Consider the following 5,679-nt stretch of genomic DNA (forward strand, 5'->3'; position numbering starts at 1 on the left):
GGGGTTTTCCCTTACTGCCTCCCAAGGTGACAGAGTTCCCACATGCTTCTGTGTCACCTAGTACACCCCCTTTCTCCATCATATCTAGTTTAAAGCCCTGCTAACCAGCCCAGCCAGCTTGTTCCCAAGAATATTTGTGACCCTTAAAGTCTTTCGGCTCCCATTCGCTGTCAGCATTCCCGCTTTCTCAAGGCTGCGTCCCAAGCCATAGTACCCAAAGCCTTGAGGGTGACACCATTCGCAAAACCATTCATTCAGCATGTCCACCCTCCTCCTTTTGTGGATCCAAGTCATCAACTAAGAGGACAGAGGAGAATGCAACTTGCGCTCCTGATCCCTTCAGCAGTCTTCCCAGAGTCCTGAAGTCCCTTTTAATTACCTGAGAACTTCTTTTGCCTGCCTCTTCATTTCCAAGGTGGAAAACCAGTAATGGACAATAATCAGAGGGCTTAATGAGGTGAGCAATGTTCCTGGCAACATCTCTCACCCAGGCACCAGGCAGGCAACACATCTCCCTGTGGGATGGATCCGAGCGGCATATCAGGCCCTCTGTTCCCCACAGAAGGGAGCCCCCTATGATGACAGGTCTTCTTTTTTTCCTGACTGATGCTGTAGCAAAATGGGGAGCAGACTGACTAGCCCTGGGGAACCTTTCCTGCAGCGATGGACTTCCACCAACATCCACTTCCCCTAGTCCGTCCAGCTCCAGCGCCTCATACCTGTTATGTTAGGGCACGTAGGAAGGTAGACAGGCTGAGGAGCAGTCCACTTGTTGCCCTGAACAGGTACTTTTTTCCATCCCTCGCTGTCTTTGAGGTCACCCCTTCCCACCTGACTGTGAAACAGCAGATGATCCCCCACTGTTTGAGTAGCATCGCCCCCACCCCCTTCCTGTAGGAATGACAGAGTGCGACTCCACCAATCGATCCCCTTCCCACAATCCCGGATGCTCCTCAGCCTTTCTACTTCCTCCTTTAGCTCTACCACCAGGCTGAGCAGATCATCCACCTGCTCACACCGCACACAGCTGGTATCCCGGCTGCCCTCCTGTAGCAGTGACAGGGCCAGGCATCCTCTGCAGCCTGAGACCTGAACTGCAGCATGGACATTCGTGCTTTCAATCTGAGTCTCCACGTCCCTTTTAGCAGCAGCTCACCACTGTGTGGTGACCATGGTTGCACCTCGGTGCACTAAGAGAGCAACGACTTGTTAAGTGCTAAGTGCTAAGCTTCCTCCTGACAAGGTGTCCCACCCTACCTGCTCGCTGATCCGCTCAGGGTTAGCCCGGAAAATCACTGGTATCACACTGTGTAGTCGCATGAATAGGCGGCTTCCCATCTGAACAACCCACGTGATTCACACACCCTAACGGCTGCTCTCCGTTTCTGACGCTTTTTCTAGGCAGGGGGCGTGGACACAAAGCCGTTGCCCTGGCAACGCCCACTTCACGTCAGCCGCTCTCGCGAGAGCTGCCGGGCTGCTCTGTTGACTCGGGGTTGCCTGCTTGAAGGAGCCGACCGAAACCGCGCTGTACCTCGCGGTCAGTCGCTGCGGTTGTGGCCGGGACAGCTCCGAAACAGCGAACCTAGGTGATCAAAGGCTTCTTCCAGGTTTGTGATAAGATGATTTCCAACAGGAACAGAGAACTGTGGGAAGATCGATCTACCTGGTTATAATCACTGTACAGAAAGAACAATTAGGAACCTGTGAAGACTTCAGGGAAAACCTAGATAGAATGAGGGTAAATGCTAAAATTAATGGCATGCTTAAATTCTAGCCAGAAAAGCTAGAATTAAATAGAACTAGGTTTCGTAATTGGGTTACTGGGAGTAGAAAAAGGGTTAGATAGTTCAAGATCAGAATGGCCAGAATGAAAGAAGATGGTGGCAGAAATAAGGCTATGGTTGTAGATGCCCTTATCTGATGTTAACAGTTACTTCAAATGTGATTAATCTAGAGGTTCATCTAACTAAGGATGAGGGATAGAGACCAAACAGCTAAGTATTTTATTGTATTGTGCACTTAGAATCTGAAAGCTGTTGCCAGGGAAAATACTTGAGACAGGAAACACACAATGTGTTAAACCCTTGGGTGAAGATTAAGCATGTTCTTAATCTTCGGGATATTTGGGGTCTGTGGTAGATCTCAGCAAATTTCTCAAGGGTCACAATGAACTCAAGAGCAGAATATTGCTGAGCTGTTTTAAACCCAATTTAGGTAACTCATAATTTCTAGCGTACATGTATTCATAGCCAATTTATATTAATTTGTTGCTTGATTTTGTTAATGATCTGATGATACAGGGATTGCTATTGCCCATGTTCAAGTTATTAGGTAATTCAGGTTCTCACACCAATAACCCTGTCAAACTCTTCAAATAAGATGAAGAGTCTGCTTGGGTTTTACAGTCAGGACTGATTATTTTGCAGCTGACCCACAAAGAGCCTCACACAAGGCCACCATTCACTGGCCACTGTCAAAGGCTGTGGGCAGGAATTCAAATCCACCAGAATAGTTTCTGCCTTACTTTCTCTCATCCACCTTTTTGCATAAGTAACACAGCAAGATTACAGAAAGATCTCATTTTGCAGAGCCAGGCAAAGCATACTGAATTGCCTTTCACTTCAAACCACAGCAAAGAGAACTGAGCCTTTTTGTCGTTGAAAAGCTAATGGAAAACTTAGGCATCAGCCAGCTAAGTGAATCTTAAGGGGGAAAAAAAAACCTGCAAGCAAGTTTCTTGGAGAGTTAAGAGGGAATTAAGTCTTCTCTAAGAAAAAGAATATAGAATAAAGTTGAGATGATGCAAAACTGAAAGAAATTGAAGACTGTAACCCAAGAATTATGAAACCAGACCAAACCAGAAAAATAAATACAGACGTTCTTGTCCCAGTGAGAGGCTTAAAGTGACTCAAGTCTGTACATAAGACTCCTTGCTAAAAACTTTTTATTTCCTAAAACTAAAACACTAAAACTTCTAAGTATTCACCTATTGTATATTGTCTGTAGTACATGTTATCAGCTGTCCAAGTTGACGCTGTCCAGCTGCTGTAGATGTTTTCATGGATATTTATAGGGCCATCTATACTACTGTGTACATTCCATAAGCTTCTGTAACTCCCATCAAATATAATTGGAGCGTACTGTTCCTCTCCCATGCTTCAGCAAGCAATACTGCCTAAAAGGAAGTATTTTTGAGTTATTTAATGTTTCACTGCAATATAAAAGCTACAGATGCAGCTTCCCAGACCAGTCTAAGGTTTTTCATAGAAATGTGGAGTTTGCAGATGAGAAAACAGAAAGAACTAGAAGGAAAGAAAAAAGGATGGAAAGCAAACTAAACCCAAGGTCCAAACTCAGCACCATCGACTTTGACTGTACATATTGCAGAACTTAAGGACAGGTGTTATTTTTCACTTAACTCAAATGATAAACTGAAACTTTCTTTCATACCCACTCTCCTTCTCTAATGCTTTCAGAGACTTCTGATGAGTCTTTAGTCACTCATCATTGTTCTGAGTTTCTTTATACTGAGTGAGCACCAGTTGGATCACTCAATCATAGAAGGAGATCAAGTCAGTCAAACAGGATTAGGCTTTTGTGAACCTATGCTGGCCAGGCCTAATCCTCCAGTTGTCCCACACTTGCCATGTGACCTCACTCAAGACATTCTGCTCCATAATGCTACCTGGCATCAAGGTCAAGCTGACAGGCCTGATATTACACAGATCCTCTTTATGACCTTTCTTGTAGGGTCTGGACCAGTAGGGGAAAAATTTGATGAAGCTGAAGTTGAGTCATGGGGGTGGAACTGCTACAGCTGCGTTGAAGAGCAGAAGACCTACAACTGAAAAGAGAATGCTGCTAGGACTACTAATTAAATGCCCATAAACTCAGCAATTTGTGATAGTCAAATTAACACAATCCACTTAGCATTTCTTCTCTTAGAATTATTCAAATCCATTTTCATTTTTAGTCGTAAGTCTAAAACTGAGAAAATTATCTCCCCTTGAATGCAGACCACTATAAAAGAAAATTGAGTAACAAGTTTTAGCTTAAAATGAGAGAGACAATGGGAAAAGCAGTCCTATGCTGTTGATGTCCATTCTACCAGTAAAATACAGATTAATAGTTTCTTTGTGCAATAAAAATGGAAATAAGAAAGATATATTTCTTCCTTGCTTCTCATTTAGCAAGAAGCTTTTACATTGCTCTTTGAAAAATACTTTCTCTCTGAGGACTGACAGGATTTAGAGAAAAGTGAAAATTTGTGTAGCAGAAAAAGAGCAAATTATCCAAATTTTTCATGGTTTCCTGGAACCAACAATACCAAACAAAGATAAACATACCCTTGGAGTAAGAGCTACTGTTCTATTACTAGCAAAATAGTGATCCTAAAGACAAGTTTGATAAAGCAAACAGCAACTATATTAGTTTACATTCCCCTTACATCTTTTTACTACGTAGAATCAGTTACAAATATATATACATAAGTTCTATCAAAATACATACTGATCAGTTAAACTGAGACCCTAAAGAAGTTTTGAACACCATGGCTGGACTTAGTGATATTACATCACAAGTATTGATTCACCACTTTTTCCCTTACTGCCTGAGACAGAGTGTGTTAAAAGAACAAATGATTCCTTTCCAGTCTTGCCTTTAACAGTGAGGTACATCACATCAAGAGATTATGCCACATTATAAAGTCTGTACTAGCACCTAGTGCTTTCAGACTAACAGGCTCAGTGACACTCTTCCAAACGTGGAGAGAAGAAAGCAGAAAAGTCATACGGATGCCCAAAAGGATATTCTGCACTAACACAGAAGAGCCAGGGAACCTCTGGCCTTCAAGCACCACTCAAGTTTGAGTTCCCATATAAGGTCTGTACTAGCAACAGAATTCACAAACCAATGTGTGCTTCTACTGTCTGTGGCAGGACAGTCAATTCAAACCACTTTTCTGGAGTTTCTTCTACCTGGAAATTCACACAATATCAAATTAAAATAGATTTATCTCTGAAACTATAAGCTGTTCTCCAAACTCTGATATGCCTTACAATCAGTCACTCTCTGTGGATGCCTCAAGGATCATCTCTTTGTCATTAGGAAGATCTAAAACCCTGGCTTGCACTCTTAGCTTTCAGTAAGCCTCCCTGGGATGGAAGGCAGGGAAGAAAAGGGGCTCTCAGAGTAGCCATTTAGTCATGCCTCTTAGCCCAGCAATTCCTACTCATCTTTGCAAGAAAAATCTTAAATTTGCTTAAGGGTAGGACTGCTAGTCAACAGCAATCTGATTACAAAATGATAACGAAGGACACATTTCCAAAAATTGAAAGCAATTACAAAGACAGCCACGATATTCTAACTGATGCAGTAGGCACAGGCACTATGTACATTCAGATAAAGCATAATCATAGATACCAAAATTTTGAAAGGAGGTTTGTAAGACAGCAACAGATACAAGCATACTGAGGTTACAGATTGAGCTCAGAGCATCACGTGTTGAAATATAAACCAGAGCAATTATAACCAGCATGGACAGAGGTAATGAATCCAGTTGCGTGGTTTTTTTCATGTTTTTGTACCTTCTATTTCAAAGAACTATGCTCTAGAATTTAGATGCTTTTACTGAAAGCCATTACAGAAGCATAACATTCACAGTGAAAAGGAAATTGC

The 5,679-nt window shown here is 42.5% G+C and overlaps 1 long non-coding RNA gene across 1 annotated transcript; it reads left to right on the plus strand.

The window, feature by feature from the left end:
* The first annotated feature begins 1,453 nt into the window (after nt 1-1,453).
* On the plus strand, nt 1,454-4,166 carry LOC109364281. Its single transcript, XR_002110284.1, has 2 exons — nt 1,454-1,610; nt 3,754-4,166. It is a non-coding gene; the product is annotated as an uncharacterized LOC109364281 (long non-coding RNA).
* The last annotated feature ends 1,513 nt before the right edge of the window (nt 4,167-5,679 follow it).

This window comes from Meleagris gallopavo, chromosome 1, assembly GCF_000146605.3.
Source record: "Meleagris gallopavo isolate NT-WF06-2002-E0010 breed Aviagen turkey brand Nicholas breeding stock chromosome 1, Turkey_5.1, whole genome shotgun sequence".
Taxonomy (NCBI): domain Eukaryota; kingdom Metazoa; phylum Chordata; class Aves; order Galliformes; family Phasianidae; genus Meleagris; species Meleagris gallopavo.